This window comes from Mobula hypostoma, chromosome 3, assembly GCF_963921235.1.
Source record: "Mobula hypostoma chromosome 3, sMobHyp1.1, whole genome shotgun sequence".
Classification (NCBI taxonomy): Eukaryota; Metazoa; Chordata; class Chondrichthyes; order Myliobatiformes; family Myliobatidae; genus Mobula; species Mobula hypostoma.
The window spans coordinates 101,374,922-101,387,371 of NC_086099.1; the positions used below are offsets into that span (position 1 = coordinate 101,374,922).

A 12,450-nucleotide genomic window follows, 5' to 3' on the forward strand; every position below is an offset into this window, starting at 1 on the left:
CCAAATATGGAACACTTTATGCATTTACGTGCCATCATTGTGCACAGGTCACGCTAATCTTCTCTATATTGCTCCAGTTTTAGTAAATGTGTGGCTGAAGCGAGCATGCATTTGATAGATTACCACTAGCACTTTCTTTCCATTGGGAAAACTTTTACACTGCTACTTTATTTTGGAAAGACATATATAAAGATTTGATTTATGAATATTTCCATTGTTCTCATACATTGCTAAGGAATTCTTTAAACATTACTCAACTGTATAAGGAGCAATGTAAGGAGAAGGCAAGAGAACAGGGTTGAGAACAATGACAAATCAGCCATGACGGAATTGCAGAGCAAACTCAATGGGCTGAATGGCCTAATTCTGCTCCTGTGTCTTTTGGGCATATGATCTTATTTTCTTTTAAATCTTGTCACAATATAATGTAGCTTCCCTTAAGGCAATGATTCACTGTTTGCCATTTTTAAAATGTCAACAATTCAAACAGCATAGCAATTGTTTTACTTCCACAAATCTTCACAATGCGGAAGAGTGGACATTGACAAAAGAAAGTGGAAGTCTAGGTGATTTTTAAAACATAATATAGCAATGAAATGTGCTAAGTGTTCTTAACATCATCCTACAGAGCACACAAGTGGAAAGCTGACTACATGACTATGATTTCATATGAGTAAAGTATGATTTTACAAAGAACTGTCAGATAGTCATTGAAGGAAGCATAGCTTCTGAGTTAAAAATTATGTCTTCCTTTCTCTACTTAACAGGTTAGGACTCTTAGAACAGCAATGCTGGAAATTAAAAGATAAAGGCACAGAGAAAAACATTGTTTTAATCATTAATGTTTCAAATCAGCTTTAGTGAGACCTGTATAATGCTTAGAAATGTATTCTTGACATGAAAAATAATCATACCTCATTACATTTTGGATATTCCACCAGAGTTTGCTTATTCATTTTCAACTCCAATTTTAATTTTGATTTAATAAATATTGTTGAAAAATATATAAATAGAAATTAATTTGTACAGATGTATATACAGTGTGTGTATGCTTTTCATTGTTCATTGCCTCAGTCAGCCAATGCAGTCAAAGGTAGCCATTTCATTCATTGCACGTACTTGATGTACTAAGCCTTTATTTGAATAAAGCATCTTTTATTTTTGAATAGTAGCCAGAATATATTTTAGTATGTTAATATGGTTAATGCTTTGAACAAAAAGAGATTGTATAGGCATTCCTATCACAGTAGGATCATGTTTCACAGCTAATCAGTTGAATTTTCCCCTTCAGGATTTCTTCTTGCTGCAGATGGTTCTGACTGCTATGAAGGACAGATGCGAAGTAGATCCTTGGCAATTTCCTGTGTACTCAAGAGCAAGCAACTTGGATGTGCATGTGTCCTCCACGTAGTGGAGTCACTGTGAAGTTTATCCACTTACAGGAAATCCATCCAGGGCTTCCAGACTGTATACCAAACACAGCAGAGATAAACTGACACAGAATCAGAATCCGAATCAGGTTTATTATCACTGGCATATGACATGAAATTTGTTAACTTAGCAACAGCAGTTCAATGCAATAAATAATCTAACAGAGAAAAATAAATAAATAAATAAATACATAAATAATAAATTAACAAGTAAATCAATTACGTATATTGAATCAAATGGAATCAAATATTATACTAAAATGTGCCTATCAGAAGACATCCATTGTGATTTAGGATTTTACTTCTCATCATAAGGCTATGATTTCAGGGATCTTCAAGAGATAGCTGGGGGAGATGACACAAATCGGGAAATGCCTCAAAGCTGTTCCTCAAAAAGCTGCGGAACATGGTACTGGGTCTCACATGACTTTGTAAAGATGTATGATGAGCTGCCATCTTTGGCTGGGCATTAGCAATAAAGCAAAGTTAAACAAAAATGCCTACACAATAGAAAGTACCCATAAACCAAAACTAATTTAGAAATATTGAAAAGTTGTAAAATATGAGCTTCAGTTGAGCTACAGTTCAGACTCCATCAGTTTGAAGCAGTCCAAATTATTTTAAAGCTAACACAAGAAAATCTGAAATGCTGGAAATCCAGAGCAACACCCACAAAGTGCTGGAGGAACTCAGCAGATCAGGCAGCATCCATGGAAAAGAGTAAACAGTCAACATTTCAGGCCAAATCTCTTCCTAAGGACTGGAAAACAAAAGGGAGAAGTTGGAGTAAGAAGGTGTGGGAAGGGGAGGAAGAAACACAAGGGGATGTTTAAAGCTGATGTTGCAAAACAATGTAGATGTTTGGGGAAACTAGGAAATGCCTTAAAACCTCCAACACCAATTAGATATATGAAACCATGAAGATTATTTCAGCATTAATATATTACATAGTGTGGGCATGTGGACAAGTGGTTAAGGCATTCAATAGCAACCTGAAGGTCGTGAGTTTGAGCCTCAGCCGAGGCAGTGTTTTGTGTCCTTGAGCAAGGCACTTAACCACACATTGCTCGACATCACTAGTGCCAAGCTGTATCGGCCCTTGCCCTTCCCTTGGACAACATCGGTGTCGTGGAGAGGGGAGACTCGCAGCATGGGCAACTGCAGGTCTTCCATACAACCTTGCCCAGGCCTGCACCCTGGAGAATGAAGACTTTCCAGGTGCAGATCCATGGTCTTGCAAGACTAACGGATGCCTTTAACATATTACACTCTGGAGCATCAAAATAAAGCATTCTTTGAACAGAGTCTTAGCTTTAGAATGCCAGAGTCATGCATTTGCGTGTCAATACTTTAGTTAAGCTCTGCTAACATAGATTAACGTTTTAAAGCTATTAAAGCCAAGTAATCTTCATATGGGAAACATAATCCACTGCACAGTAATTAGTTAGGAAATTATTCAAGTGAACAAACAGTAATTCGATCTATAAGAATATTTGCAACACTAAAAAGAGGGGGCTTGTTGGCTCTTTGATATTTTCCATTATTTTTCACTGAACATTATCTTGTAACGATTTAGCATTTTGAGGCTGATAGTCTCAGCACTCCCCTCTAAATGTGCTGTATTTTATGCATAAATGTTTCTTGGTCAACCTTCAATAACTGTAGTGCTCTTTATTTGTTTCTTTTCAATAGGTTGATTATTTTCTTTATCCTTGTAACTTGTCCCGCAATTGAAGCGGTTTGTACAAAATTTAGACCCTTTCTTGAGACACCCGTGTACCTAATCCAAACAGCTAGAGCTGTCTGTGCTTGTGAGCTCGTTGTTGCTCTCAGTTACTGCATGCTGAATCAGCATACTTGTCTGGAACTGGAAAGTCCCAACATAAGTAAAGGATATAAATCAGTTGTTGCCCATTTTCCTGAAGCATTATGATTGATTCAATACACTGGGGGAGCAAATTCCAATCCCTGGAATGCAACATTGACATAAATTGTTGCGAATGCAGGAAAATCGATTTAGGCTTTTCTTCAACTTAATTCCACTTGCAGGATCCCAGATGATGGATGTGAACAGTGTTTCTAGGAAAATTATGACACATAAGACCGTAAGATATAGGAGAAGAATTAGGCCATTTGGCCCATCAAGTCTTCTCTGCCATTTCATCATGGCCGATCCAATTTCTTCTCAGCCTCAATGTCATGGTCCGGATCGGGGTCCCTTTAAACTTAGCTTGTTTATGTTATGATCCGGACCATTGATTCCCTGTTTTCCTGTGTCCCTCGACTTTGGTGATTAAAGGCAATTAATACTTGGCTGAACCGGTAGTTTATAGTCTCCGGCTTTCAGCCGTTCAGTGCGGGAGCGTCTGCAAAGTCATCCAAGGTACGGTGTGCCGATGTCATCTGGCCGGAGCAAGCCTAGTCTCTGCCGAAACGAGTGCCGGTAATTCGCCTCTCCTCACCGGAGCAATCCTGTCCAGTTACCTCGCCAAAGCAAGCCTGCAAAGTTTCCTCACCGAGGTGGGTCCGTCAGTTAACCCGCCGGAGGGAATCAAGAACCGCTGTCTACTGTTCCCGGGCCGAATCGAGAGCTCGCCACTACCCGGAGGCTCCAAGTCAAGTCCTGGCTCCGGCGGCATTCAAGCACCAAGTCAAGTCCTGTCCCTGGCGGCATTCAAGCACCAAGTCAAGTCCTGGTCCTGGCAGCATTCAAGCACCAAGTCAAGTCCTGGCCCTGGTGGCTTCCCAGTTCTGAGTCAGGTCCTGGCCCTGGTGGTCTGTGATTCCTGTCCTAGCCCCTTGTCTGAATCCCTTCTCTGCCTCTCTCGCCTCTAGCCCTCGTCTGCAGCCCCCACCTGCACTTCCGTCTAGTTCCATCATGGGAGCCAGATGGGTACTGTCTGGTGTTCATTTGTGTTGGTCTTGTCGTGTCTTGTCCTCGCCTCCGTGGGGTAGGTCAGGTCATCTTGCCGTTGCCCCGCGGAGGGTCATAAGTCCCGGCCCTATGTCCTGTACCCAAGGAGGGGTCCCGGCTCGCTGTTCTGTGTGTGAGTCCCGGTCATATGTCCTGTACCCAAGGAGGGGTCCCGACTCTGTGTTCTGTGTATGTGTCCATGGTTCCATGTACCTGCTCCCCGAGACTGAGGCTCTGTGTTCCCATGTTCCTCCTCTCCCTAGCCCATGTCATGTCCTTGCCTGGTTCTGGGGTCCGAGCCCGAGGCAAGACCCAGGTACTGGGTCCTTGCCCAGTCTCGGGCTCGGAGTCCGTACCCTAGCCTCTTCATGTCTCCCCTGGTTCTGGGATCCGATTCCGAGTCCAAGCCCAGACCCTTGGTCCCAGCCCAGTCATAGTCCTGAGTCCTTGTCCAGTTCGTTATTTCCTGCTCCTGCCTTGCTCTCCTGGTATCAAACAATAAACTAAATCTAAGTAACCTCACAAGATGTGTCTTGCATTTGGGTCCACCCTTCCTCCCAATGCCCCCGCCAATGTGACAGGACGCTCCCGCCAAACATGGACCCAGCAGACACAAACTGTTTTTTCAAATTCTTGTCAGCCTGAAAGTCAAGGTGCTGTTCTGTTTTGCCCCCTGGCCAAATCTCCCCCACCCACCCGGGTCATCGATAATACAGGCAAATCTGTTGGTCGCCTGGAGGGTCCCATTGGGAGGGGACTACTGTCATGGTCCAGATCGGAGTCCCTTTAAATTTAGCTTGTTTATGTTACGATCCAGACCGTTGATTCCCTGTTTTCCCGTGTCCCTCGACTTTGGTGATTAGAGGCAATTAACACTCGTCTGAACCGGTAGCTTATAGTCTCTGGCTTTCAGCCGTTCAGTGGGGGAGTGTCTGCAAAGTCATCCAAGGTACGGTGTGCCAATGTCATCTGGCCCTAGCAAGCCTAGTCTCTGCCGAAGCGAGTGCCGGTAATTCACCTCTCCTCACCGGAGCAACCCTGTCCAGTTACCTTGCCAAAGTAAGCCTGCAAAGTTTCCTCACCGAGGTGGGTCCGTCAGTTAACCCGCTGGAGGGAATCAAGAACCGCTGTCTATTGTTCCCGGGCTGAGTCGAGAGCTTGCCACTACCCGGAGGATCCAAGTACCACATCCTGGCTCCGGCGGCATTCAAGTTCCAAGTCAAGTCCTGGCTCTGGCGGCATTCAAGCACCAAGTCATATCCTGGCCCTGGTGGTCTGTGATTCCTATCCTAGCCCCTTGTCTGAATCCCTTCTCTGCCCCTCTCGCCTCTAGCCCTTGTCTGCAGCCCCCGCCTGCACTTTGGTCAAGTTCCATCACAGGAGCTAGATAGGAACTGTCTGGTGTTCATTTGTGTTGGTCTTGTCTTGTCTTGTCCTCATCTCCGTGGGGTAAGTCAGGCCGTCTTGCCGTTGCCCTGCAGGGGGTCATGTCTTGTCGTGTCTTGTCCTGGTCTCCGTTGGGTAGGTCAGACCATCTTGCCGTTGCCCCGCGGGGGGTCATGTTCTGTCTTGTCTTGTCCTCGCCTCTGTGGGGTAAGTCAGGCCGTCTTGCCGTTGCCCCGCGGAGGGTCATGAGTCCTGGCCCTATGTCCTGTACCCAAGGAAGGGTCCCAACTCTGTATTCAGTGTATGTGTCCATGGTTCCATGTACCTGCTCCCCAAGACCGAGGCTCTGTGTTCCCATGTTCCTCCTCTCCCTAGCCCATGTCATGTCCTTCCCTGGTTCTGGGGTCCGAGCCCGAGGCAAGGCCCATTTACTGGGTCCTTGCCCAGTCTCTGGCTCGGAGTCCATACCGTAGCCTCTTCATGCCTCCTCTGGTTCTGGGATCCGATTCCGAGTCCAAGCCCAGACCATTGGTCCCAGCCTAGTCGTAGTCCTGAGTCCTTGTCCAGTTCGCTATTCCTGCTCCTGCCTTGCTCTCCTGGTATCAAACAATAAACTAAATCTAAGTAACCTCACAAGATGTGTCTTGCATTTGGGTCCACCCTTCCTCCCAATGCCCCCGCCACTGTGACACCCAGTCTCCTGCCTTCTCCCCATATCCCTTCATTCTCTGACTAGCCAAGAATCTATCAATCTCTGCCTTAAATATACTCAATAACTTTCACCTCCTCAGCTGCCTGTGGCTACAGTTTCCACAGATTCACCACTCTCTGGCTAAACATGTTCCTTCTCATCTTCATTCTAAATGGACATTGCTCTATTCTGAGGCCGTGTTTTCTGGTCTTAGACTCCCCAACCACAGGAAATAACTTCTCCACATTCACTCTTTCATGACCTTTCAATATTTGAAAAGTTTCAATGAGGTCCTCTCTCATTCTTCTGCATCCCAGCCAGTACAGGCCCACAGCCATCAGGCACTCCTCATATGATAAGCTTTTCAAACCTGGAATCATTTTCATGAACCTCCTTTGAATCCTCTCTAATGTCAGCACACCCTTTCTTGCATAAGGGGCCCAAAACAGCTCACAATTTTCCAAATGAGGCCTCACAAGTGCTTTAAAAAGCTTCAACATTACCTTCCTGTTTTTACCTTCCGTTCCTCTTGAAATGAATGCAAACATTGCCTCTGGGAACAACACTGAGAAAATTCCAGATCTTAATTTTGAAAACTCCAGGAACTGAGTTTTTGCCAAAGTCATCAGACTCCAAGTGACTGTAACCACCAAATATTCAGCATGTATTTGTATGCAGCATTGGACCTCTTGAAAAATGACATTGATGTGATCAATGGAGTTAACAAAGCTAAGAAGCAGTACTACTTTGAGAATGTCAATACTACTTTAACAATGATTTCAGCAAATTAAAATTATGTGTGGCGGAGTTGTACGATTGGATTTGGAGTTAGAGTTTGCTTTGCTGTTGCAACACCAACAGTATGTTAAAAACAACTTATTCCTTTATAACCTTATACAAACTTTCAAAACAATTGGTGCTAATTGCCATGTGTATTCTTCTTGTTGGGAAGCAATGCTGGCTCCCGGACCAAATGGAATTGCTGATGAAGTGCTTTGATGTTGACCGAATTGTTGATTTTAGATGTATTAGTCAAGAAAATGCCCTTATTTGCACTTGTTTTATTTTACTTACAAAGAATGAAATAATTCAAGATTTTAATTTATACCTACCATCAAAAGAAAGAGGAAACCTAAAGAAAGTCAATAAGAAGACATGAATTAAGCGAATAATACTTAGACATTGATGTGTTGCTAATTATGTACATCATCTAGTCTGAGAATTTAATGTTCTAAATATTTCACACATCATTACGAGATCTCACAGTACATGGTACAGCAACGTACAGGGGAGGTACTTACTGCAGACTCTGTGGAGTGATGATCCCATACTTCACGGTGGCTTGGAGTCACTCCTAGCACCCGAGTGCCCTCATTACCATCTCGGGTGACTTCAACCATGTTACCATGGCTAGAACACAGCCCAACTTCATGCAGTATGTGAGCTGCACAACCAGAGGGGAGAGGACTCTGGATTTGATGTACGCTAACGTTAAGGATGCATAGAGCTCCTCTCCCCTCCCCTCACTGGAAAGGTCAGATCACAAACTTGTGCATCTAAAACCCTGCTACGTGTCTCTGGTGAAGAGTAAACCTGCAGCCTCGAGGACAGTGAGGAAATGGTCGGAGGAGGCTTATGAGGCGCTCCAGGGTTGTTTTGAGGTGACAGACTGGCAGGCACTCTGTGAGCCACATGGAGAGGATATTGATGGGCTCACAGAGTGCATCACTGATTACATCAACTTCTGTGTGGACTGCAATGTTCTGACAAGAACTGTCCTTTGTTATTCAAATAACAAGCCTTGGGTGACAAAGGACATTAAGGACATCCTGAACGCTAAAAGGAGGGTGTTTAGAGATGGAAATAAGGAGTAGCTGAGGGCAATACAGAGGGACCTGAAAGCCAGGATCAGGGAGGCTAAAGACAGGTACAGGAGGAAGCTTGAGTGGAAACTCCAGCAGAACAACATGAGAGAGGTCTGGAGGGGGATGAGGACCATCACTGGGTTCCGGCAAACTAGCAACAGAGGAGCGGAAGGCAGTGTGGACAGGGCCAACGAACTTAACCTGTTCTTTAACAGATTTGACATTGTGGCCCCTGCCCATCCCCCACGAGCCATCTGTTGTCAGCCCCCAACCAACACATATTCCACTCTCCCCTACTACCCCTCCACACAGTCCCCCACCCTGCTCTCATGACTATACTCCTTCCCCACACGAAACCACCACGGTGGGCTTCACAGCTGAACAGGTGAGAAGACAGCTGAAACGTCTCAACCCAAGCAAGGCTGCAGGACCGGATGGTGTCAGTCCAGGGTGCTCAAAGTCTGTGCCCCTCAGCTATGTGGAGTACTTCGCCATGTATTCAACTTGAGCCTGAGGCTCTGGAGGGTTCCTGTGCTGTGGAAGACATCCTGCCTCGTCCCTGTGCCGAAGACGCCGCGCCCCAACGGCCTCAATGACTACAGACCGGTGGCATTGACCTCTCACATCATGAAGACCCTGGAGAGACTTGTTCTGGAGCTGCTCCGGTCTATGGTCAGGCCACACTTAGATCCCCTCCAGTTCACCTACCAGCCCCGACTAGGAGTTGAGGATGCCATTGTCTACCTGCTGAACCGTGTCTACGCCCACCTGGACAAGCCAGCGAGCACTGTGAGGGTCATGTTTTTTGACTTCTCCAGTGCGTTCAACACTATCCGCCCTGCTCTGCTGGGGGAGAAGCTGACAGCGATGCAGGTGGATGCTTCCCTGGTATCATGGATTCTTGATTACCTGACGGGCAGACCATAGTACGTGTGCTTGCAACACTGTGTGTCCGACAGAGTGATCAGCAGCACTGGGGCTCCACGGGGGACTGTCTTGTCTCCCTTTCTCTTCACCATTTACACCTCGGACTTCAGCTACTGCACAGAGTCTTGTCATCTTCAGAAGTTTTCTGATGACTCTGCAATAGTTGGATGCATCTTCAAGGGAGATGAGGCTGACTACAGAGTTACGGTAGGAAACTTTGTCACATGGTGTGAGCAGAATTATCTGCAGCTTAATGTGAAAAAGACTAAGGAGCTGGTGGTAGACCTGAGGAGAGCTAAGGTACCGGTGACCCCAGTTTCCATCCAGGGGGTCAGTGTGGACATGGTGGAGGATTACAAATATCTTGGGATACGAATTGACAATAAACTGGACTGGTCAAGGAACACTGAGGCTGTCTACAAGAAGGGTCAGAGCCGTCTCTATTTCCTGAGGAGACTGAGGTCCTTTAACATCTGCCGGACGATGCTGAGGATGTTCTACAAGTCTGTGGTGGCCAGTGCGATCATGTTTGCTGTTGCGTACGAACTGCAATTCCTAGGTAACTAATGCAAAGAAACTAATGCACTTGCATAAATCTAAATTTTAGAAAAATATGAATATTTTACCAGAATTTTTATACTTTTACTAGCGCTTAAATTTGCAGGTCAGACTGTTTGCCTGGTTGTTTATAACACTGGGTGCAGATTGGGATAAGTTAAGGACCATATTGAAAATATCAGAAGCAAATCACTTTAATAGTGTGGAAGCCTTTAAATTTCCTTTGAAGGAAAATTATACAAAAAAGGAAAAATTCTTTCAAACTTTGAAAAAAAATTGAAGATTTATCACCATCCATGAATGACTTATTATAAGCAGGGGACACCATATATCTGACAGGTAAAAATGGAGAGAAATTAAAACAAATATACAAGCAGTTTTCTTCAGGTAGGTGTTGAAGAATTTAATTCATCATTTCATGGCTGCCACAGGGGAGATCCTGTTTCTGAGGTAGTTGTGAGAAGGAAAGTCTGTCTTCTAGTCCATGTCTCAGTCCCATAGGTTGGTATTGCAGAATACTTCCAAGAAAGTGGAAGCAGGCCTATGTGTCATTGCCATAGGAGCTACCCTTGTAACAGATGGTACAGAATCTGACTATCTAATGACCTAGAATCTATGAACGCAATACCTTCCAATCATCATCTGGTAAATGTGCCAGAACCTCAGCAGTGCTTGATGCCATCTTTCTGGTTTGCAGCCAATCAAAATCCATTGGATAACATTCAACTTGGCAAACGCCTTCTGTTATACGTTGCCAAAGAAAGGACATTTTTATGGAATCGAGCTGTTTCTGAGAAAGATTTCAAGTTAATGTATCTTACTGAGTTCCATCAGTCTCCTACCACAGCTCCCTGTAGCCTCTGTGCACACTGATCTCTGATTAAAGCAAAGTGAATTCACTGAGACTACAGAAGTGCATGTCTGGCACGTTTTGTGAAATATCAGCTCTTATAGGACACCTCTTCAGCTTCTTGTGAAAGGACTAATTCTAGGCAAAAACATTTATTCTGCATGGCTTTGTAGAAACCAGCTGAATGGACCGTCTAATCCATGCCAGTGTTTAAACGATACCTTAAACCCACTTATCAAAACACCCATTGTCAAACTACCATACAGGCCATGCCGTCTTTTCACAGTAACACCCGGCAGGAGGTACAGAAGCCAATCCACACCACCTGGCTCAGGAACAGCTATTTCCCTTCAACTATTAGTTTCTTGAACCAACTCAACCCTACTCACTACAATTTAACAACACCATGACCAGTTTGATTTCTTTGCACTAAAATTGACTTCTTTTGTTCTAATTTTATTCTTTCTTGTTAAAATTGTGTAATATTTATGTTCAACTTATGAATGATGTTTGCATGATGCCATTCATAAAGCTGTTGCATCTGTTCATAAACATACTTTGACATTTGGCAATAAACTCTACTTTGACTTCTACCTCTCTTCATTTAACCTCACCATCAATTCTTTTCTCCCTCTGTGATTCCTCTAAAACATCTTTGTAATTTATCTTAGCTGTCCGTAGAGGAAGCAAAGTTCATATTGTTATTACCTTCTTTCCCTAAATATATACTATCAAACCTCTTCACCATCTTACATAACTGTCAGGTCTCTCAGCCCTTTCTAAATCACTTGTTCTTCTTCCAGTCTAGAGTACTGCATTCAATATTCCCAATGTGGTCTCCTCTACATTAGAGAAACCATGAGCTGATGAGATAGATGCTTTGTTAACCACTGCACATGGTCTGCAAGAGTGGCCCTAAACTTGCAGTTGCTTTCCACTTAAATTCTCCTTTCCTCACTGTCCCAACTGCCTTCAGCTTCCTGCACTGTTACAAAGAGGCCCAGCCCAAGCTTGGGAAACAACATTTCACCTTCTGTCGGGGCACATTGTAGTGTCTGAATATTGAATTCTTCAACTCTAGGTAGCTAGCTCTGTCTTGTCTGTTTCAGAACTGGCCGTTCCTGCTAGTTACCCGTCTGCGATTTTAATCCAGTTTAACTGTCCCCATTTATATAGTTTTTCCTGTTGGACATTTCCTATCAACATGCTCTTAGCAATTCTCAACATAAACAAAAATGCATAATCTGCTTCTAAATGCTATGTTAACGCATTTGCCCTCACACTGTCAAAGATTAGCTCTTTATTCCAGCTATTCCCCCACCTAATTTCTCTGCAATTGAAAATGGTTTGTTTTCTCTTTCCCAATTCTGATGAAATGGCCTGAAAGAAACATTAACACAAGAGATTCTGTAGATGCTAGAAATCCAGAGTAACACGCACAAAGTGCTGGAACACATTATCTATGGAAGTGAATAAACAGTTGACATTTCAGGCTGAGATCTTTCATCAAGACCAGAGATTCTGCTCTCATGGCTTACATCTTAAGTCTTATATTGGCATGTACTTGTCAGATGACTGACTTATGAAGTCCTCCGCACAGCCGAGGAGTTCTTAAGTTATGCCCAGTTTTGCTGTTGTTTCCTTTAGTAAGGCCCTGTACAAAATCAACGACAAGTGCATTTTTCACAAGTTGCTTGGGATATTGGATCCAAATTCTTCAGTAGGAAGAACTTCTTCTATGGAACTTACTCATTTTGTTTAGCAATGAGCAAAAAATCCTGTAGATCAATGTAATATACAAACGTTTGTATATTGAGTTTATTTCACCT

The 12,450-nt window shown here is 44.0% G+C and overlaps 1 non-coding gene across 1 annotated transcript; it reads right to left on the reverse strand.

Annotated features, from left to right (window-relative positions):
- LOC134344629 (U6 spliceosomal RNA) lies at positions 1–109 on the reverse strand. The gene has a single exon (XR_010017477.1). It is a non-coding gene; the product is annotated as a U6 spliceosomal RNA (small nuclear RNA).
- Between the last annotated feature and the right edge of the window lie 12,341 nt (positions 110–12,450).